Here is a 24,349-nt window from a genome sequence, read left to right on the forward strand (position 1 = left end):
CTATGGTAGCAGCTGTTCGAAAGTCTAGCACATAGAATGACGTATAGTACTTCACACTTTGTGATAATAGAGGGTTAAGTTAGTGGTTCATGTGTTTATGAAAGGATAATTTCCGTGGTTATTTTAGGGTGCACTATTTGTGCTTACAGAGAAACAAGCTGAATGTAAAACCCTGTGCCGTGTTTTCCTGGAAGCAGGCTCGTGCCACTGCGATTGCATGAAAGACCTCGCTGAGGAACTGGCCTAAACCATTTGGTTCATAAAAGTGTGCAACATGCTGTTTGCATAAGGACAAAACGGTACCATTTGCCACATCCCTGAGTTAAGTAATGTGCTACAGTACTTCTGAAAGAGAGGAGGGAATCGGGGGGAGGAAAGAGGGTGGGAAAAGAAGAGAACTAGTTAACAATCATGGTTCTGGAGGTGAATTTCAGTTCTGAGAGAATGCTTGGACTAAAGACCTCTGGTCCCTCCTATTCCTGATCTTCCATGATCAAAGAGAAAAGTTGGTGAAATCTGAAACCAAGGATTCCCAAGAGTTGGTGTTTCTTCCAAATGGTAGAGCGCCCCCCCCCCCCACACACACACACCTTTCCTCGCTTCTGAGGGGTTTCCACCTCCTAACTTCAAACTGGGAAGTAGCTGAATGCCTCTGGGAACACCCATGAGGATTCTGAAGAAGGCACACTTCAGCATGCCACAACAGTAGAAGAAGGATTTTGTTATAAGCAGTGATTGACCAAACAGTCCTAGCTCGCTTTTCTTGTTTAGCGTCTCCTTTCCGTATAGGACTGGAATCACCATGTACAGGGCAGCCACGCCCTATCCCACTGTATGCAGCCAGTCAGTTATCACTGGCATTGTGCACCTACTGTGTGCAAGGCTTCTGGGACAGATAATATAGCAGGTCAACACAGATTAGTGCTTCTTGAGAAGGAAAGGCCCAGAAGCCTATGAGCATGTATGGCAGATGCTCGAGTCCTGGACATGCGGAAGGGAAGACTTCTAGAAGAACTGATTGATGTCCATGTCTACTCGTGGGAGGAGTAGAGCTCTCCAGGCACAGAATAGGAAGTTCCTATTTAATAAAACATTAAATGACTAAATCATGATACTTCATTCCGGTTTTGGCAGTATTATTTTACAGGCCTGGTCCTGATAGACAATGGATGCTTTGAAGGACAGTGGCCACGGCTCACTCATTAGGCAGCCTATAAGCTGAGAGACTCGAACAGTACACTCCAGGTTATTTCAGGTCCCTCAATCGAATTGATTATACTAGAAACATGTGTTGTACTGTGATTTATGACATCACCTTAGACTTGGAAATCACTGGAATGCTAGTAACTTGTAAAATGTAACCTCCAGATATGCCTCACAGGAATCACATTCAAAAAACAGCTTTGATAATATGGATTCCTTCCTACTCCTTTAGAGAGGTTAATGCATGGAAAATCTGGCCAAGAAAGAGTCTAGAATAAAAGCTGTTGAGCCCTACAACAAAGACATAGACAACATCTGATCTTGACACATGGGAATAGTAAATGCAAAGTTCCTGACCACCTGCTGTGATTCACACATAGGTGTGTACTACTGATCTTATAAACCCACATGAAGTGCATTTCCTGATTTTTCTACTGATTAGTAAATTACATCTTTTATTATGTATTATACATTATGACATTTATCACATATGATGTATAATTATGGACATAATTATATATAACATATTACTATATACTATATTATCTGTCATTTATTCCAATAGCTGCATAATAGCAATGACTGGGCAGCCATCTCCAAATGGTAAGAAAGCAGAAACAGATTTGTTAATTGTGCCAAGAGCTATGCTATGCCTAGCATTTCATTGATGCATACCATGTCACTTAATCTTTAGTGTATCTTTAGTGTTATGGTCACCTTTCTAGTTGGGTTTCTGGAGTATGAAAAAATGTCATGGCTTGCCCAGAGCCATACTGGACATAGGACTCTTCATCCTGGTCCATCTGAGACCAAAACCTGGCTCTGGACTACGAGTTAACCCCACCCACCCAGGCAAACAGGCCTAGAGGATTCGGAAAGCATGGACCACACTGAAAATCATTTACAGTGAAACTCTGTCCAGCGGCCCGTGAGGAGCACTTGAGAGAAAACAGTCAACCTTTTGTTCAGGTGATGTGTAAAAAAGCAAGCTCCATTTTCCTAGCTTACACTTTTGGCTATAAAAGTTCTTACAAGAGCATCCAAACTTTGAGACGATGTCTGTGTTGAAAGGAGGCTCTCGGTGGATGTGACTGAACATTCAGGCTCTTCACCATTGTTTAGGCAGATCACGTTATAGCGGTGCTTGGTTAGGAAGAACCCCGCTAGGAGGGACACTAGAAACACAAGAGTGGGCTCTGAAGTGTGGGACGCGCTCTCCTCTCTTTCCCTCCAGCCCAATGCAGACTGAAGGACACCCTCCACACGAGTTCCACCCAGTCTCATTCATTCTGGACCCTGGCACTGGAATGGGCCTTCACCTCCCTGGGTTCCTGGTTGACGGATCTGGAGCAGGGACTGCCACAGCTCAGGTGTCTCTCTCATCCCATCATACCTCACCTGAGGCCCTCTCTCCTTCTCTCTCTCTCTCTCTCTCTCTCTCTCTCTCTCTCTCTCTCTAACACACACACACACACACACACACACACACACACACACACACACACACTCTAAATTAGCCACTGTGGGTGCTGCCAGAGTGGCCATAACCATCAGCTTCAACAACAGACACTGATCGGTTCCCTGTTCCTGAGACCAGAAGTCCAAGCTGACGGTGGCAATCAAGGCTTCTCTCTCTCAGCTTCTCTCTTACCATGGCTTCACCTGGCCCCTTCTCTGTGTAAATGAAGACAGACAGCCCTTCCTCTTAGAAGGACGCCAGCTTTACCACACTTACAACCTCTCTTAACCTTAAACTACCACCCACTATGGTTTGAGTGAGCATGTGCTGGAAACGTGATTCCTCCTGCTGGAGGTGGGGCTCTGTTGCCAGGACAGACCTCCAACATGGATAAATGCCTGCCTCAAGAGAACGGCTAAGCATGGGGCCAGCAGCTCCTCTTCATCACATGTGCCTGCTTCCAATCCCTTCCATGGGAGCAGCATGAAGCCTTCACCATCAGATCTCCCAGCCTCCCCAATCAATTACCCAGGCTCAGGGATTCTGTGACTCTATCAGAAAATGGACCCTCAAACACCTTCTGGAGGGACTTTTAGTTATAGAAAAGAGGGAACACAATTTAGACCCTAACAGCTGTTATCATCATCATCTCCCTCATCACCATTAGCTCTGGGGATGGACCCCAGGGCCTTGGGCATGCTGGGCTAAATACCCTGTGTTTATTTTCACATCACCTCTGTGTTTTCTGGACCAGCATGACTCTACCATGGAGCAGAAGCTCTGAAACGTAACTGAATCCCACTCAGTGCAGCCACTTGCTGGCAGTCAGGGTGTCCAGCTGTATGCCACACAGGAGTTAAAAAAAATAAGAAAGAAAGAAAGAAAAAACGGGCATGTAACTGTAAATGCAAGTTTCCTAAGCCTGGAAGGAGGTAATCATGCCCACATTCAAGCAGAAGGTATTTATGGACAGTACACAAAAACATGAAAATGAGATCTGTCAAAAGAGGGTGAGTGAATGGATCAATCAATCAAGTTACCACGGGAGACTCAGAGGCGGGACAGAGCCGCTGATATTTCCACAGACCCTCAGCCACAGGAGCTGAACCATTTCCCACTTCCGCTCTTCCACTGGATCACCAGACACACCAGTAGGGGCTTTACAAATCATGAAAACTGCCTTGGTTATTAGAATCACAAAGGCTTCTCATGTAGATGAGGGTGTATGCAAAATAATCAGGACAATAGATGTTAAAAACAATTCAACATTGATTATGTGATGCCTGCACATACATTAAAACATAAATATCACTTTTCACACACAACTTCTAATTTATCCCAGTGACTATAGAACTGTAGACATCAACTCTTCTCTTTGGTTAGTTCAAATATTACTACGTTTGTGGAAGAGAATTGTGCGGTCTCCCCAAAGGGCCATTTCAAGGCAGGCTCTTTGGGATATGGTTGTCTAGATTCAAATTCTACAGTGTCACTCATGATCCTGCTATCTTTGGCAAAGATGTTTATCATCTTTGTGACTCATCTGAGACAGTCCAAGGAGCCACACCACTGAATCTAGAGGTAAGAGCACACAAGAAAGGGGAGGGTTTGCACTTATGAGTTACAACGTCCTATATCATCCACAAAACCTTCCTATTCCTGACGTCAGCTGACCCACATAAAGGAATACCAGCTTATTAAAGGAAATAAAAATAATCAGAGGCCAGGTGCTGGTGGCTCACACCTGTAATCCTAGCTACACAGGAGACTAAGATCTGAGGTTCAAAGCTAGCCCAGGCAGGCAAGACTGAGAGACTCTTATTTCCAATTAACTGCCAAAAAACACAGAAGTGGGACTGTGGCTCAAATGGTAGAGTGTTAGTCTTGAGCACAAAAAACTCAAGGACAGCACCCAGGCCCTGAGTTCAAGCCCCAGGACTGATGCACACATGTGCGCACACGCATGCACGCACACACACACTCACACAAATCATCAGAAGTACTATTTGCTTGATCACCAGCAGCATTGTCTATGGAAAACAAAGAGTGAAATGTGAATTTATGTTGTGAGTTGGGACATGAAGGAATGATGTGGAATAGTGACTCAAAGCCTTATGTTCACTCTTACATAACAATTCTTGGCCTCACCCAGAATGGGTGATACTATATCCAGATATTACCGCCAGCTGGAAACAACCCCATAGAGAGCTGGTAGGGCTCTGAGGACAGCAGCACTCAGGGACTGGGCAAATCACCCAAGGCAGCACAGGCATTCAGTGCCCAAGACAGACGGTGAACCTCCATGAACCTCCGGCAGTAAAACCTGATAATCCCTAGGGATTATCAATTAGGGTGGAATGCTTTCCCATCAAGTAAACATTGCCCTGCCCTTGGAACCTTCCCTTCTTCCAAGAGAGACTTTAAAGATCATTTGAGCAAATGTGGATAGAGCAGAGCAATGGACTGCATCGCTTGGTAAACTGCCTGTACTGAGTGGCTGGAACCTAAGCCATTTCATCATTCATTAAACTACTAATTTCTGTGATGTCTCAAAGCACACCTGGACTAAAAATGATCAGTGGGTGGCCGTTCTGATTTGAATGGCTTGTACTCAGGTCTGGGTGCACCTGCTCTGTCCACATCATGGCCAACATCTGGAGCAAGAGGAGATGAATTAGTTCCTCATTTAGATGTGACAGTGTTTGTTCATACAGCAACATCTTATTATGCTCATGCGCTGCCTAGACTGGGTAATGTTTTTTTGATCTTCCAAATGTGTTGTACGATACAAATGAAAACATTGTTTCAGTCCTCATGGAAATGAAATGAGTGGGGGAAAAAAGTATCAGGGATTATAAAACAAATACCCGTGACTAATTTGCATTGAATTAGCAGAATTTATTATTAATGCTATCCTGAGAGGTTACATTCATGGAAACGGAGGGAATGTCAGGTGACGCACTGGATACGTGATGTATATTATTGTCACATTTGACTTCTGCACCTGTTCCTGTTAGAGATGAATAATTAGGGAGTGAGGGAGAATGGAACCCATGACTGCCTTTGAGGTCACATCTCCAAGGCCCCTACACACAGCCCGGCCTCCCCCAAAATGTCCTACCCCCTCCCAACAGCGCCACCCTGGATGGAGTCTTTAATACATGGGCCACTGGAGGACATGGCATGAGGGGACTAGGCTTACTGCTCTCAGTGTGGCCATGGCACTGTTTCCTGTCACCTGAGAAAGCGTGGGTTTGAGCTGGCAAGGTAATAGAACCCAAGATCCAGAATCTCGGAGACACCACATGGCTGCTCTCCTGCCAATGCCCGCCCGTTCTGCCAAATGGCCCATGTGGCACCGCCACCACCACTCCCAGCAATGGAAATAGTCTACCCACAGCCTGGCCTGAACTTTGTCTGATATTAGGCTGGAGAACAAAAACTTCCAAATCTGGATGGACTTCCCCCACAGGATGTCTTTGTACCCCAACATGTTGGTCCAATGTATTCAACTAGATTTGGTCTTTGGCTTTCCTTTTAACTACCATATAAACAACCTGTTTCTCGTTCAGGGTATACACTCTAACTGAGGTGCAACACTCTTCCTGTCAGCTCCCAGAAGTGTCCATAGCCTTTATTTCAAGCAGTCGTTTATTTTACCAACATGGGTCCAGGGTGAAGATACAAGATGGATACTGCACTCTGCACTTGTAAATCTTACTTAAGCATTCACCACAAAGGACGCTGGCTGTAACTACAGAACTTGGCATGATGAAGGGGAGCTCTGAATCCTGTGGGAGTGAATATCAGGGCAGCTGACCTCAATCCAGGAGCACTAGACAATGCCAATGGCAGTGCATGCAATAAACGTGTGCTACAGGGGAAGAATGAGGATTTGGCTGTATTTGGAACTGAACGCTTTGGTTCCCCTAATCCCCCCTGCAAAAACAACAGTCAATATGTTGAGGCCCTCCTGAGACTGTATTTAGAGATAGGGTCTCTGAGGAAATAATCAAGATAAGATTTAAGAGTGTAGTCCTGATTAGTGTCCTTATTAAAAGAGCTACCAGAGGAAGTGGTGCTGTGGCTCAAGTGGTAGAGCGCTCGCCTTGAGCTGAAGAGCTGAGGGACTGCGCCCAGGCCCAGAGTTCAAGCCCCACGACCGACAAAAAAAAAAAAAAAAAAAGAGCTACCAGAAACCTAGTCCTGCCCTCTCTCTACCTCTCTCCCACACTTGCAAAAAAATGGATAGATAAATAAATATAGAAATGAACAAAATAAGTATACAAAATTTCTAGATGAAAACACCAAGAAAAGGAGCACTTCAAGATATCAATATAGGCAATTGGGGGCAGGAGATCATATTTTTTTATAAGATCCAAAACCCACAGAATACAGAAGTAAACACAGACAAACTGGCTGAGCTCACACGAAGAAGTTTCTGCATAATGAAGGAAACAATAAACAGAGTAAAGAGACAAGCAATCTACAGAACAGAAAAATAATTATATACCATTACTTGGACAAAAGATTAATATCCATAATGCATGAGGCATTTAAAAACCTCAACAACAACAAAGCCATTCCAGTTTAAAATGGGCAGTGTTCCTCTCCTCAGTTCTAAAGTTGCTTGCTTTTCATCTTCCCCATCTCTCAGCATGACGGAGGCCAGATGCCCGTGCTAGGAGCTCAGGTCCCCACACCTTTCCTTCATAATATTCACAGTGACTGATTGCTATAGGCCAGTGACTTTATGTGTTCAATGTCTGCCTTTCCCACACTGGCTGAAGACTGCTACACTACCACATGGCCCAGCATCCCTGTACATAATAGGTATTGAGGGAAGAAAATATCAAAGGAGGAAGAGAGAGGGGAGGAAAGGAGAGAGGGTAAGAGGGTGGGAAAGGAAAGGAAAGGAAAGGAAAGGAAAGGAAAGGAAAGGAAAGGAAAGGAAAGGAAAGGAAAGGAAAGGAAAGGAAAGGAAAGGAAAGGAAAGGAAAGGAAAGGAAAGGAAAGGAAAGGAAAGGAAAGGAAAGGAAAGGAAAGGAAAGGAAAGGAAAGGAAAGGAAAGGAAAGGAAAGGAAAGGAAAGGAAAGGAAAGGAAAGGAAAGGAAAGGAAAGGAAAGGAAAGGAAAGGAAAGGAAAGGAGGGACTTTGAGCAACAGGCAACACACAATAACAGAATTACTATGGCTAGCTTGTACATTGTTGCAACACCCTTAAAGAAAACAACTCCTTTACCCTTTCTTGGCCAAGACTTCCCAGACTTGATTCCCATTAAGCCATCCATCATGTAACTAACTGTTATTTGGAATCTGCCATGCACCAAAAGAGCCAGAAATCAATAGAGCTTGTGACCTTTGAGGGAAGTGCCATTTTGTAGGATGTATGGACAACATGTAGAGTACATGGCATTGCTCAGGCATGCACCTCTAGAGGTGTGCAGGTCTCCTCTGTCCCATTGCCTGCCTGTAGCCAAGCTGCGGTCAGATGGTTCCTATGGCTACAGCGAGGCTATGCCTCCTTCCTCCTGCAGACAGAGGTCTTGAGACATGGTGCCACCCTTGGGCAAGGAGGCCCTGATGGTGGAGAGAGTGGGAGGCAGAGCAATCAGAGCCAGGCAATGATGGAAGTGTTTGGAGAAGAACAGAAATGGCAAGTGGGGGGGGGGGCAGGGGGACTGGTAAAGATGAGGGGGAGGGAGAAGCTGAGTATCTCCCATAGCTACCCAAATGATTTGGTTTCTAACAATATGACTGCCTTAGGGAAGTCCTGGAATTGGGGGCTGAATCCCATATTTCCTGTCTCCCCCTCCCCCCTCCACCTGTATGTTCACACTGTCTCTTGCTATGAGCCCACTTAGATCTTGACACTGGGGTCTTACACTGGGACCCTGAGTCTGTGTCAGATATGGGGAGAAGCTACAAAATGTGGCAGAAAGTACTTGGGGTTCTAATGACTCAGAGCTGAGCCACAGATCTCTACAGTCTGCCAATTCCCTGCAGGGTCTTGGGCAGTCATTTCAGTCTACCCATCCTTAGAAAGAGGGACATGGATTAGACTCTATAACTGATAGTTAGGGAAAAAAATCTCCTTTTGAGGCTCCAAAGTTTTATAATTAGAGAGAAATAATGGAAGCAGGAAGCAACTAAGCCAAGGAAGGAAGGAAGGTTAGTTGTATGAGTGTGCACGCATGGGTGTGTGTGTGTGTTTGTGTGTGCCTGTGTTGTGTGTTTTGGTTTTATCCCTTCTCCTTGCAGCCAGGTTCTGTTTGGAGTTTTTCCACCCTTGACACCTGTGCCTGACACGTCTCTCCAGCTCATAATAAGCTTTCATTCAAGCCACGGATCAATAGCAGGAACCAGCAGATCTGCCGGCCCTGCTTGTTTTCTCTATCTTCAATCTGCCAAGACAGATTAGGCTATTTCCAAGGTCACTCAATATTCAGGAAGAGAATGGAAAGATATCTGGTGGGCTGTTCATAGAACAAGACTCCAAACAGACAAGATGCAAGCTCGGCAATGTGTTTCGTGACAGATTCAATTCGCATCAAGGTCAGAGAGGGGATGTTTTCTTCCTGAGCCTTTCCCCACCTCAGAGATGCTGGCCTGTCCATCAGCCACCTGGCCAGGGTCCTCCCTGATGGAACACTGGCTTATAAACACCAGACCAGCCCTGCCAGGCCAGAGGTACCACATCCTGTCAGGGCAAGAGCGGTCCCTTGCCTTCCATCTACTCTTATCAATCCGTTCTGACATTCATGGCTGGGCTAAAGAGCGGGACAACACACAGAACCCCTCTGCCAACAGAATTTTGATATTGTACCCTAACTGCTGAAGTCTAAGCCCTTGGCATGTCCCAATGCTTAGCCAGTTAGTTGCATGCTTTCAGGGGAAGAAAAAAATCTTTTCAGCCTTTACCTCTGAAGACGTGCAGAGAAGCTTTCTGGTTCACAAACCCAACACAACAAGTTATAACATTTTCCCCAAATATTTGAGAGGAAACTTGAGCAGTAAAACGCAGAAGGTGGCCAACTGCCAAAGGTTTTCAGTTTGAAACCAGTAAGCATAAGTTTAGGCATCATAAATAGGAGGCCTGTGCTGTGCCATGCAGAACATGGGAGAAGACCTGCTCCCAAACAGAACAAAGCATGCATCCAGTATCTCAGAACATGACAGCATATAGAGTCTGTAAAGAGCTTGTTAAATTAAAATGAACTCATTAGGATGGGTCCTAACTTATATCTTTTAATCTTATGCAAAGAAGAAATTTGGAACACACACACACACACACACACCAAAAATATTGTCATTTGCAAGCCAAAGGGGGGAGGGGGAAACAAGACAAAACTAACCCTGCCAACAGGCAAGAAGGCAAAGAAATGATTCCTTGTTGATTAAGTTGTTATGACTGTCCTAAGAAATGCAAACAACTCTCTTTAAAGACACCAAAATATCTGCCAAAATATCAAGTTCAACTTAGATATGGGGTTTCCCCTATAAACACATTTGCAGTGCCAATAAAAAATCATCAGTGTAAGTGGATGATTTCTAGGAAAAAATGTAAATATGATATGCACATAGGAGAGAGGAGGGGAGGGCGGAGGAGGGGAGGGGAGGGAACATTCTCCTTATTCCTTACATTCCATAATTTAAAAGTCATCTAGCTCTGCTCAGGGAACCATACACTCCAAAGCAGCCCCTAGCTGTTGTTACTGGATCCATTCATCCCTTCTATAAATAAATATTCATTAACTGCCCTTGTTCCACACACTGGGTATTACCATGACTAAAATCACTGCCCTCCTGAAGCTTATATTCTAGTAGTGAAGAGTGATAAACAAGCAAGCGCACACATGGTGTGCTAGGTAGAAACAGATGCTCTGGAGAAGAGCAAGTGGGAAAAGTTTTCAGTCTACAGTATATACAGGCATGCTGACGATGGTGACCCATATTTTCCTGTCCTATTCTGTTCCCTCCAGGCTCATTTCATAGACTCTCTTGTGTCTAGGACTGGCAAGGTTCAGTCAACTGGAGACACTGACATGAGACAAGAAGAAAGCAAAAGGAAGTCGCCACAATACTCCATTGAGCAACTTCCGGAACCAGCGTGGAGTGTGGAGCCCTAGATCCCTGCTCAGAGAGCGACACCACCCGCTGCACTGCCCAGAGACCCACACCCAACGCCTCTAGCTCCAGGGACCCCGGGAGCAGGTCTGTGGTAGCTGCTGAGCTATCGTGGGGTCGGCAGTAGATCCAGCAGCAGCCATCACCATGGCACACAAGGGCAGGGACTCTGGCCTACACCGGTTCCCTTGTGTAACCTGTGCATCTCCAGTCCTTTCATCCTTTTAACCAATCTCACCTATTAAATTATCTATGTGACATCTCTGCAATGGCTCCTGTGTTTCAGACTAGACACTGAACACAAGGTCTCACTGACAAGTAGAGAGCTGAAGAAAATAAACTCGTGACTTTCTGCCTCTGTCGTGAGGAAGGGCATGTCGCTTTGCTCAGGAAGGCACTGAAGGGAAAGAAGAGCCCATAGACTAGATACAAAAGATTCAGATCATGACAACCCCAGAGGCTGCTGAGAGGGCTCTACTATTCCCCCAAATTCTAAATGTCATCTCTTGAATGGATGGGCAAACAGAAATGATACCTGAAATTGACAGCCATCATAACTCTGAAGAAAATTAAGAGTCCAGTTTTCTTCTATTCCCACATTATGATGATAAAGAGACTATGGTAGCTAAGACTTACAACAGAAGTTGGAAAACGATGGCCCAAAGCCTAACTCCAGGTCCACTTGTTTCTATAAATAAAGTTTTGTTGACATTCACCTGGGCATCACATATGGCGGCTCTTGCTCTACAAGGATGAAGAGTTGAGTAGCTGCACCAGAGATCGTGTGGTGCACACAACCAAAAATATCTGTCTGGCTCCTTTTTTTTTAAGCAAAAGGTTGGATGACCTTAATTTAGGGTCATCTCAGTGATGAAGTAGATGTGATTTCAAAATAGAAAAGTAATCTTATTTGGCTAATGGAAACTGCCATAGCTTTTAAAGATACAGACTTAGCATAGTGAGCACAGAGATGATGAGCCAGAGCCCTCTACACCTCCCATCAGTCAGCGTCTCATCCGAGGCATCTGGATATTGGCAGGCAGGTCCCATGAGTGCCCAGCACCGATTGAGGCAACGGGAGAAGGCATCCCAATTAGCCAGTGGCATGATCTCTTGTGCAAGCTGACACATTCTCAGAAGCAATCAGCACAAAGTAAGAGCTGGTGTCAAGGAGGTGGCAGAAATTTGGGACATCAGAGAAGAGAAGGCATCACAACCCCTGGAAAGCTGACTCTAATCCGAAATCCTACAGTGTGGGTTGGAACAGAATGCCTCTTCAGGACCCATGTCATTGCCTCACCAAACGCACATCTCCTCCATGTCATCTTTTCCCTCTCTGTCTAACATTATGTGCCACTGAGGCAAAGAGAGAAAGCTTCATCTTTAAATACGGAAAGCCAGCTCCTCATGTTTTAAAGCATCAGAACCGGAGACTAACATTCACAGTTCTCGATCTCCAAATTCTCACAGACCCCCAAGGAGACAAGAGACAGTTCATGCAAGCATTCCTAGATAAAGTCGGTTTTCTATTGGCAAATAAATCTTTTTGATATTGGGGGTAAGGGGGAGGCTGGGAAGGGATGGGAAGGGGAAACAAAGGAGGAGGCTACAATGCTTGATAAGAAATGTACTCATTATCTTGCCCATGTAATTGTAACCCCTCTGTACAGTATTTTCACAATAAAAAATAAATTTAAAAAAGTCTTTTTGATATTAAGGAGAAACAACAGTTATTATTTTAAACAATCACTGGGAGCCTGATTACAAAATAGCTCGTTTGGGAAAGCACGTTATCAGCTCCTGAGATCCTCAGGGGGCGTAGCTGGAAGGTGCTGGTCTGGGGCTTCCTTGCTTCCATGGCGCATGCTTGCAGAATGCACACTTTAGTAATAGTTGTAAATGTAGAAGCGATGAACATTCTGCCTCAGTGAAAAGTAAGAGCACTTGCTACAGGATAACCCAGCCTCTCTCAAGAGAAGGAATCCCGGGAGAGACGTGCTTGGAGTCACCTCGGTTAAGATTTGGGTCTGCATACTCTCATTCTGAGCAGGCTCCCTGGGGCGGCTGGGTAATAGTAAAGGTTAGACAGCAAATGCAAACAGTTACTCTTTGTGATAGTTCATTCACTTGCTATTTACCCAAGGTTTCCTGACAGCAGAATTCCATCTGGCCCAGTTGAAGTCATGCTGAGCGTGTTTCCATGGCATGTTGGGCAGAGAGGCACAGTCATTCTGACTTGAGCTTCTTGGCAAAGCATCAAGCCAGAGTTATTCACTCTCAAAAGGGTCAGGACATTGGGTATGTTTGTCAACATATGACTGAATTACTTCTGAGTACAACAGTAACTCACAGACAAAAATTAGCCTTTCTCCATTCAACAACCAGTAACTGAACCTCTTTCTATCTAAATAACCACTACAAGGATTTCCAGAACTTCCTGTATGTGGGGATATGCAAGTCATGATTAGCAATCTCAATAGCTTACCCTTCATCATTTAGTAAGATGTCTCATGTCTGTCCTGTCAAATACCTAAGGAAAAACTTGCTTGCTCTTCAGATGTAAGCATGTTGCGAGAAGTGTGTTTGCAGTTGATACATCCTCAAATTTAACGAGTTGGTTGGTTATTTTCTCCCAGCTCTTTTCCTGTCTCTTCCCCATTTATAAGCAACCAACCAATAATTCAACAAGAAAAATGTCATGACATTGCATTAAACCTGATCCTGTGGTTGTATCAAAGCAGTATCCCTCTATCTCATACCCCATTTCAGATCACCCACCCACACAGGAATCTACCCAAAATATTTTTTAAGCTAATGGGTGATATTAGCCTAGACCCCATTCTATTTCACCTGCATTGAACTGCTGTACCTGTTCTTTGTTTTATTGTAAAGGGGATATACAGAGGACTTACAGTTACATAAATAAGGTAATGAGTATCTTTCTTTTTGAATAGTGTTACCCCCTCCCTCATTTTCTCCTGCTTCCCTCCCTCTGATTTCCTACCCTGCCAAACTGTAAAGGTCATTTTCAACATAGTGTCTAGTGAGTATTGCTGTTGCATTGATTCACAACATTGTCCCACTATTTCCGTGATTCCCTTTCCTTCCCTAAATCAGATAAATTTACATACAATAAAAGACAGTGACCACAGGGAATAAACCAGAGGAAGAAAAGTATGAGTAAAAAAGAAATACTGCAAACAGTTCACTTAAAAAAACTCTCATTTCCACATCTTGGAATTCATTTTGATTAGCATCATTTTATATGGTCATATGTACATAGTTATTGAGCTATTGTGATCCTCTGCTAGGACTATCCTAGACATATACTAATTATTGCAAATGAGGGAAACCATGGTTTCTTTTGAGTGCTGTATCTACTCTTTTTAAATTTGCTTTAATAATTTTTATTGACATCTTATGATTTGAAATAAATTATTCTCATTTGTTAGGACGAGTTGACACTAAGCAAATGATATAGGAACTTCATCTCTAAACACAAGTAACTGACAAAGAAATGGAAATAAACTCTGACTTGATCAGTCACATTACATATACATATATGTACATATATATGCTTTGAAATATCATGACTTAATAGTTAAAGATGTACAATTATTACAGTCTAATTTAAAAATTCTAAGGAGACTGAAATGCTAACTACCTTAATTCTATTGCTACTGAATCTGTTCTTTTTTTTCCAGATCTCCAACTCTTGATCTTCTCTTCCACTCCAGAATCTTACCATCCATCTCTAAAGATGTCCTACTGATTCAGACCCTACCACACCAAATGGGCCAGCAAGCTACTGCTGCTATGTAGGGAGCCAGTTCAAACTTGAGCTGAAAACCAAAACCACCTAGTGTTCTAAAGTGCCTAAATATGGCAGTGAAGAGCCTGTTGGCAATGGGTTCAATTAGAAGCAGCAGTGTTCCCCATGCCCTCCACCTCTTCCTGTGACCAGTAGGCTCATCTGATCATGTTGTTGTCATGGCAATGATGCAGATGGGAGGAGCTCATGCTCAAGTGCAAACTGAACCTCTGCTTGCTTTGGGTGCTACCCTCCCATTGGCTAAAGCCAGTCACATGGGAAGCCTAGAGTAGGACAGTCACTACTGCACCACAAAGCTACAGGCAAAGGGGCAGAACGGCAGGGAGGGTTCAAAACAGGATATGTTTCAGTGTATTTTTCCAGACTGCCCTGGTACGTACCTTAAACACAACCATCCCATGGCAACACAACAAAGGTTAGAGATGCTCTAGAACTATTCATTCACCCCGCCCTGTGCACTCTCACCCTTTAGCTGGCTTTACTTCTTCACTACTTTACTACTACTGGCTTTACTACTTCAAGTAGTCCATGATGACTACTTGATTATGAAGACGAGAGAAATCACCAACATGTTGAATGTTCTGCTTTAAACCTTTATCCATGGTAAGGTGTTATTTATTGAAAGAGAAGAATTTATTTTAAAGGCAGGGATCGTGCTATTTGAGTATGATCCCTGCCATTTGTATGCAAGGTGAAGTCTAGGGACACAAGCAGAATAATCTGAATGAGCTCATTTAAAACAAGAATCTCAGAAGTGAGCAGAAAGCTACTGAATGAGAAACTGCTCCACAACAAGATTCCTAGGTGACCTGTCGATCCACCCATGAAGCTATCCAAATAGGATCCTGGAAATGGCCATGACTGAAAGACCCTATAACCAGTGCCCTACTCAGTACAGGCCTAAGAAAGGATAGAAAATAGCATTACTTTATCACCCTCTAAGCTGTGATTTTCCAAATCTCCTGTGGGATGGAGGATGATACATTCCTCAGTGAACAGTCTATTTCCTTTGAAATCGTGCAACCTCAAATAAATTACAGGAAAGGTCAGGCTGAAAATTAAAGCTATAATTTTATTGGGTGACTCCTTTCAGACAGACAAAGTTGTTTTTCTTCACTGAATCACTCCAATTGAATTTCTGGGTCATTTAAAAGGAAACAGAAGAAAAGAAAGAAAGAAAAACGAAAGAGAGAAAGAGAGAATGAGAGAGATAAATAGATATACCCAGAGGAAAGGGCACATACAGTATTGTTGAGTAAAGGGAAACATTCTTAATTGTGAACTACTACTGCTCTGTAAAGGATGACAAACATAACCGGAAACTGTGTAAAAATGATAAGCAGTCAGGAATTTTTTTTTAGGTAGGAATAAAATAGAAAATACAAAAGTGAAGTACATTTTCAAATTTAACTTACTTACCAGGAGGAAATGTGTTAAGTATAATCAAAACCAAAGCAATACATAATAATAAAATTTACTTTGTACCTACTTGTATTTCACCCTTCCATCAAGCATTGTCCCTAGGGAACCAAAAAACCAGTGCAATTTCTTCCTGTGTTATTTTGAACTTCATATAAATGAAATCATACATTATACACTCCAAGTCTGTCCCTCACTCAGCATAATGACTAAGATTCATTCATTCAATGTGGGAGTCAGTAGACCATAAGAAACATGGTCATTTTTTTAATATATGTCTGCGCCATTTCCATCCAGGCTATCAGAAATAAGATTGCAATAAAAAAAAAAGAAGTATAAGTCTTTATGTAGACATAATGTGTTTAATTTTCTCAGGTAAGTCCCTGACCGTGGAATGGCTAATTTGCATGTAGATTTGAGTAAATGTTTAATTCTTTTAAAAATCATTGTCAAGCCAAGCATGGTTGTACATTCCTGTAATCGCAGCACTTGGGAATCTAAGGAAGGAAGACTGAGGCTTGCCTGGGCTACAAAGTAAGTTCTAGTTCAATCTGGGCTAAAAAGTGAGATGTTGCCCAGTGTTTATAGCTGTAGTCCTAGCTACTCAAGAGGCTGAAATCTGAGGGTTGAAGTTCAAAATCAGAACCAGGCAGGAAAATCGGTGAGATTTCTATCTTCAAGGAACCATCACAAAGCCAGAAGTGGAGCTGTGGCTACAGTGGTAGAGCACTAGCTTTGGGCAAAAAAAAAAAAAAGAAAAAGCTCAAAGATAGTGTCTAGGCCCTACATTCAAGCCCCAAGACAGACAGGCACACAGAAAAAAAGTGAGACTTTACTTCAAAAACAAGCAAAACACAACAAAAACTCATTGTCAAATTTACAGTGAAGTGCCTGGGCATCTTCTGTTTCCACTAGAGGAGTGGGAGGGTTCCAGCACCTCTTCTTCCTCTTGAATGCTTGGGGACTCGCCAGAGTTAAACAGAACATGTACTGTCGCACCATGAAGTTAATCTGTGTTTCCATAATAAGTAATTATCCTAATCATCTTTTCATGGTCTCACTGTTCACTGACCTTTTCCAAAAGTATGTGTTCAAATATGTAGGCCATTTTTTATGGTACCATTCTTCTTGTGCTTATGAAGTTGTATATGCTCTTTATATATCCTAGAAGGGAGTTTTTATCTGATATATAGTACAGGAAAAGTTTTAAGGTCAATTCTGGCTCCCATATTTTGATAATTTGTGCTTTAGAAATATTTATTGCTATGTCCAGATATCTGTACTTATGACATTTGCTAAATGCTACAATACTTTTTTGATGGTACTGAGTTTGTACTCAGGGCCTCTTCTATTGAACAACAAATCCAGATCCTATTTTTCCCTTTTGTAAATTTATTGTAAAGGTGATGAACAGGGGGGTTTCAAGTTACAAAAGTAAGATAATGAGTACATGTCTTTGTAAACACTGTTACCCCTCCCTCATTTTCTCCTACTCCCCACCCCCCTCTCCCCCAGGTTGTAAAGTTCATTTCCAACATAGTGTCTAGTATCATTGTTGCATTATCCTTTGTCCTTCCAGCCCTTTTTTCCATGATTTTTTTCTTGAGATAGAGCCTTTCTTCCTGTCTTAGTGTGTGCCTGGATTGTGAGCCTCCTGTTTCTAGTTTCCCATAATTCGGATGATGGCCATGCATTGCTACACAAAGGTTCTTCCAATGAGATGAATTTTCAAGGGCTTTCCTGCTTGTGCTCTCCTGGAACCCCAATCTTCCCTGGTCAGGTCTTGAACCTCTCGAACACCTACAAACAACTCTCTTCCTTAAACCCTTGAATCTCTACTGCCACCACCACAGACAGAAAACGCCCTCCAAGACCACCATGTTTCCCCTTCTCATTTCCCATCAAACTCTCTCCTGGGCTTTCATCATACTGGTGCATCTTGAGACTCATGGCTAGCAAAGATTGCTGGGAAAATGAACCCCTGGATTCCATCTTGGATAGGAAGGGTTTACAATATGAGAATTCTCCAAACAAAGGCTTTTCAGAGAATTCCAAATAGAGATAGCACATAACGTCCACACCATAATGGACAACTCTAGATAACAAGCGATCCATGGGACTCATGCGGAACAGAGCCTCTGAGTAGGGAAGAAATGGAAGCATTCATGACTTGAGTATGACAAAACCCTCCAGTTTTACTAAACCTCACACTTCATCCCGTCAAACGGATCTCACTAACGCCCAATGCCGCTAGTCTCATCTCTTCCCAGAGGATTAAGTCAAGTTTAACTGTGGGGTAATGTTAGAGGAGGGGGGAAGAGGGCGAGCTCTACATCAATGTAGCTGGAGACAAACCTACAGTTTTTAAAGAGCCTTTGTCTGCTTCACACACAATGGTGATAAGCTAACAATTGGTATTATATTTTGACAAACACATGGAGACGTGGAGAAACACATTTCTAGAGCTCTATGAACGCAAAGCTAAGTGTCTGAAAAAAATGAAAAATTCACTGGAGCCCACAGAGAGTGGAAAAGTTCCAAAGAATAACAAAGGCTATTTCTCAGATAACAGCAAGCTACAAAGAAGGTCATGCACTTAAGATAAGGCGATTCATTTAAAAGAGAGGATAGGACCAACTATCAAAATAAATCTCAACTATTAAAATCACAAAGTTGCCGTGTAATTCTACAGCTTGATTTCACCAGCTGCAGATTAATGATTATAAACCAGGAGAGAAGGGAAGCCGTTGTTCAGGTTACCTAGCTATCTGCAGAACAGGGGAAGTTCTGATTTTGCAGTGAAGTAAGATCAAACGTGGGGTTGAGCTGATTAAATCACTGTGTCTGCTGTGTAAAATACCACAGCGAAAGGCTTCTGAACACATGCTGAAAGTGACAAGTGATAGGAATGTGAAACTGGTCCTTTGCTACAAGTGGATTCTAGTAAGAAGGGTTGACAAACAGAGGGGGAAGGAGGGCGCGAATGGGGTCAAAATATTGTATGTACACATTTGAAAATTGAACAATGACGCATGTTGAGACAGATTTGGGACGGGGTGAGGGATAAGAGAGAGTGATAAATGGGATCAATCTGATCAAGGTACTTTGCTTGCCGATATGGATATGCCAAATAAAATCTTGTACAACTAATCGGTGCTAATAACAAATGTGAGGGGAAATGTTTGCATAGGTTTCTGTCTACCTATATCAAAAACATTCATTTGAGAAAGGGTTCACATGCACACATACATACATACATACATACATACATACATACATACATACATACATGCATACATACATACATACATACATACATATATACATTCATACATACATACAGTGTCTGCTTTGGCAACACATATACTAAAATTGGAACGACACAGAGAAGATTAGCATTAGCATACATACTACACACCTCATACATAGAAGAATACGAATTTATTTGTGCACAACTACACTGATGAGAATACAAGAAAAGTAATTCTGTTAGGCAAAATTTGCAAGTAACTGATTCTAGAAAATAAACTTGGAATTATTTTCTCGAGAGTTCAGTATGTCATGATAGCTGGCCATGGTGGCTCATGTCTGTAATCATAGTGACTTGGAAAGCTGAGGTTGGGAAGATTATAGTTCAAGGCCAGCCCAGGCAGAGTTTCACAAAACTTTCCTCAGCAGGAAAGGCTAGCTATGGGGGCACATGCTTGCCCAAATCTTGCCATCTTAGCTATTTCAGGAAGTGTAAATAGGAATATTGTGGTCCAACCAAGCATAGGTAAAAAGTGAGACTCTATTTCCAAATAACTAACATAAAAATTGTGCTGGAGGCATGGCTCAAGGGGTAGGGGGCCTGTGTAGCCAACTTAAGGCCCTTAGTTCAAATCTTAATAATGACTGAAAAAGAAAGGAAGTTTATCCTGTGACTTAAAATGGCTCAATGTCACTTCACTATTCTATTAGTCCAAGGTATGTGAAAATAGATCTTTAAAATTCACATTGATCTGACAATTCTGGCTAGATATACAAACTCCAAAGTCACACTTAATGTGCTTTACGGATGAAAAAATATATAGCCTGTTTTACTTAAAATTTTGTCTTTTATTTTTGTAAACAATCATGAGAAAAATAACAGGAACCTGACATGTGAAATAGCAGCTCCAAATTTATTTTATAATTAAAGTTCTTCAGGTTTTTAAGTGAGGTGATAAGATTAAAAACTCAAATAAGGAACTGATTTCTCTGAAGCAAATTTCCCATGTAAATAAAAATACTTCCATCAAAACAAACAACTTACACATGACAGCTTTAAAAATATGCCTAGGGTTAGCTTTGGCAAGCTTAGAATATTTAAGCATTCTGATCACACAGAGTTTCTTAAGGAGCCACTTCATTAAAAGACATGTGCCTTCAAAGGAAAGTATAGCTATCAGAGGAATAAATGGTCTGCAAGTAGTCTGCCTCCCACACCCAGCACTGCTGTGCTGCAGTCAAATATACCTGTGTCGTATCACTTTTTCAAAGGGTGCTCCGAAGAGTGGGCAACTCCACATTTCCTAAGCTTTAACTTTTTGCATAGACCTGATACAGTGCATGTAAAAACTAAAATGTCTGCAAATGGCCTTTCCCCTACCTCTGTTGACCTGCAGGCACAGCTGGATCCACAGGGCCATTTTCATTACCAGAGGAACTGTTCTTCAAACTCACACTGCCACTCTCCCCATTGCCTGCAGAGACAGAGACGAATGGTCAGGGTGGGGGGGATGCAGGAGAAGCAGGTGATTTCCTGGGTACCGGCGCTAAGCACACTGGTGACATTCAGCCTGGACAGAGAAGAATTGCACTCCCAGCAGATGGAGAAGGGTGCCCTTTATCTACATGTTTTTGGACATTGCAAAGCTGGTCTTGGGCAAAACAGTAAAGTTAGGAAAGGTCATTCCAACTTGGTACTCTTCCAACCTACTGGATTCTCCCAACATTCCTTGCAAGGAGAATCTCTCTCCCCATCTTCCAGAAGCTCCGAGCTTTAGGCTCTAATCTAAAACAGCAATATCAGATAATTGGGAGATCTCAATCCAGGTTGATCCCACACTTTGGTTGCTGTTTTCAGGTAATGCTAACAAACTGAGCCACCGTAACTCACAGCATGCATCCTTTCTTCCCAGTGGATGTGAGCCTTGCCATACATGAGTTAAAAACCATGGCCTCCTACTACTTGATTTGCAGGTACTATTCAGTAGAGACTTATGTGCCAAATCCATTAACTCTTTTCCCCAGCCTGAGTGCTGAGGTGGGGTGCAAGCGACTGTTCGTGGCACACATAACACAGTCACACGCAAACAGTGGTTTGTGCTACTTCTTTGAAGAGCTCTCTTGGAAAGTAGACTTCCCAAAAATGTAATCATGGTCCTTACAAAAAAACCAGTCTATACTCAAGTGTTAATAATCCTGAATATATGTTTCTGATTCATGTTCCATGCCCAGCCTGTTCTGGAAGCTTCAAATGGTGATTCTATTTTTCTTATATAACATTCCCTCAATTGAAAGACAAAAGCCACATGTTGCCCATTTAATTTCTAATGTCACCTACTTGCTTTGTCACAAAACACAGAGCCAATACAAACCAGCTCAGAAGGAAAGGAGAGCTATCTTTTCACTTGATAATCAAGATGGCCAGACCACCCCTGGGCTGCCCTTGCCTCTGTTTTTCCACTCTACCAGCAAGGCAGAGCCAACCTCCATTGCTATTCGACTCAATGGACAGCAACCGCTTCCTCCTCTCAAACTTTTCATTGAGATGGAGGCACAAAGTCATCCAAATGTGTACTCACTATGACAACTTGTTCCTATAAAAGGTGCGATGAATGACAGTCAATAAAACATTTTTAAAAAGAGGCATTTTCTCACCTGAGAACTTAATTGTTACAGCAAATTTAACAAAGAGCTCTTGACATTCTATTTCCTAAGAAGTGTTTTATTCTCAAGTTGTACCTTTGACTTGTAAAGTACAGAAGGAGGGCCTGTGGATGGCCAGGGGGAATATTTCTCTTCCTAAATACCAACATATAATTTATGCATGTCAAGGCTAAAATCAATTTATTTGGCTTACCATGTAACTCCAAATGCCTTTCATTAAGGCCATTATAATTCTGAAAATTAAACTTTGCAAATAAATTATACCATTGCTCTTCTTCACAGATACACAATGTATCCCTTGGGAAGTTTTTCAAGCCAAGAATTCAAGGTATCCCAATGAATGCCAGGTGAATAAGAGCCCATTTTACCCCTCTGCAGGGATCCACAGACTAGGAATAAAAGACTATTTCAATTTCTTATAAAATATTTCATAATTTATTTTACTTGGGAAGGCAAATAAAGTATTTTCAGTTCTTTGTCTTAAAAGAATCTATAGCACAGAGGTTATTAGGTACCTGTTGATTTCAAACAGAAAATAAAAAACATTTGGGGAAATACACTGGATTTCACTGAGTCTGTCAATCAGGATCCCAACAGAAAATAGATGACACACTCATTATGAACACTCCTTGGAGGTGCTGTTTACAAAACAGTTTAGGGGTTGGAGGCATTGCTCAGGTGGTAGAGCACCAGACAATGGGCAAAAGCATCAGATACTGAGTTTGAGTCCTGGTTTCAGATGAAAAAAATTTTAAAGGTACCAGTTTACAAAGGAGTAGGTTGGCTAAGCAATAGGGGAAGGGAGTGGGCAACCTTAAGAAGATGACTTGCATTCTTTCTTCCAATCCCTCAATCTCTCTGTGGTAGGGCTGTAGGCTTCCTGTCCATCCATGATGGATCCACACCCCCACATCTGGCCAATCAGCATAGCCCAAGGCTAACTAACCACCACCTACCATCCCGCGTCTCTTAGGGACGCTCCCCCGTGATGCCGCTCAGAACTCAGAGTTCCATCTCCCTCTTCCTCCCCTCTGGAAACCTGCCCAGCTCTCATGTGCTCATAATCCTGATTCTTCACAGAATTTACCTTTAGGAAAGAATTTTTGAAATGATGCAACACAAGTGTTCATCATAATTAACTACCTAAATACCCAGTTATAGTAGTTTGGTGGAATAAATTATCACACAGCTATAAAATGGTATGCCACAAACCTGCTAAAATCCTGAGTGTAAAAATATATTAGCTAATATAACATGATGTTTTCAACACTAGAAGCTAAAAATATTGTGCCCTTAAAAATATCTCTACATTAATAAAAGTGAATACACTATTGTATTAACTGATCATTTCTAGATGGGTGGAAAGATGATTGTACTTTCATTTTCTTTTTTTATTTGTGTCTGTATTCTTTCTTAAGATGATCATGTATTGTTTTGTAATAAAAAAATAAGCAGTAAAATAAACTTCATTTCAAAGCACATATACCATTTCCATCCTGACTGTATCAAGTTTTAAGTCTCAAAAACTAAGCACCTATATTTGTTATCACTTTTCTCAGACACCCACAGCTCCATTAGATCCGCACATGTTAGTTATAATTAGGTTTTTCTGTATGTGATCTCAAGTACAAATTAAGAGAAGACTATAATTGTTTTATACTCTCATATAAAATTTCTGGAGAGGAACAGTCCAAAGCCAATGCAACATCTCTATAAACCAGAGAGCCAGCCAGCCCTCTTCTATGGTTTTGCTTGAATGGTGCCTCTATTATCAGGACAGTGGTAGCTTCTAGATTCATTCTTTCTTTATGTATTTTCTAGATTCTTGACTATTACATCAATAGTCCAGCTAGGAGGGGCAGAAAGGTAAAAGAAAAGAGCACACTTTCCCTTGATGACACTAGAATGAACTGTGTAAAGCCATTCTGTTTAGATGCAACCCACTTGGTAGATCTTAGTCATATGCTCCTACCTAGCTGCAAGGGAGTCTGTCAGATGGCAGAAGTTGTGGAAAGCCACATCTTCAATAAAAACTGAGAGTTCTGTTATGTGGGAGAAGGGAAAATGGATAAAGTAGAATAACCAGAAAAGTAGATTATCCCACACTTTAGGAAAGGTATAATCTAAGTAAACTCTACCCAATAGCTCTTCTAGATAAATCATTCCAACCATGGGAACTTTCCAGACTATTTCCTGGTAACTCTGATCCTTAAACTTTTCATTACATCAGTGAATCAACATTTTATAGAATCTTGATTTCAGGAGTGGCTAAGGAAGAAGAGAATGTTTAAGCTTAGAAGACTTTATAAAAATCTCTACTTTTCTCTCATGGTCATGATTTACAACAAGCATGATTTTGAGAAACTGATTACCAGGTAGTAGTGGAAGCGAGTATCC

General features: G+C 42.2%; 1 long non-coding RNA gene and 1 other non-coding gene across 2 annotated transcripts in view; one reads left to right on the top strand and one right to left on the bottom strand.

Moving 5' to 3' along the window:
- The window catches only part of LOC138840884 (uncharacterized), a 206,609-nt gene that overhangs the window by 35,436 nt on the left and 146,824 nt on the right, over positions 1 to 24,349 (bottom strand). The window contains exon 4 of the long non-coding RNA XR_011376256.1: positions 20,670 to 20,763. This is a non-coding gene — a long non-coding RNA (uncharacterized lncRNA). The remainder of the gene's footprint in view (positions 1 to 20,669; positions 20,764 to 24,349) is intronic.
- LOC138840892 (U6 spliceosomal RNA) lies at positions 19,382 to 19,485 on the top strand. Its single transcript, XR_011376260.1, has one exon. It is a non-coding gene; the product is annotated as a U6 spliceosomal RNA (small nuclear RNA).

The sequence above is a fragment of the Dipodomys merriami genome, unplaced genomic scaffold (genome assembly GCF_024711535.1).
Source record: "Dipodomys merriami isolate MVZ:Mamm:240054 unplaced genomic scaffold, mDipMer1.0.p SCAF_305, whole genome shotgun sequence".
Classification (NCBI taxonomy): Eukaryota; Metazoa; Chordata; class Mammalia; order Rodentia; family Heteromyidae; genus Dipodomys; species Dipodomys merriami.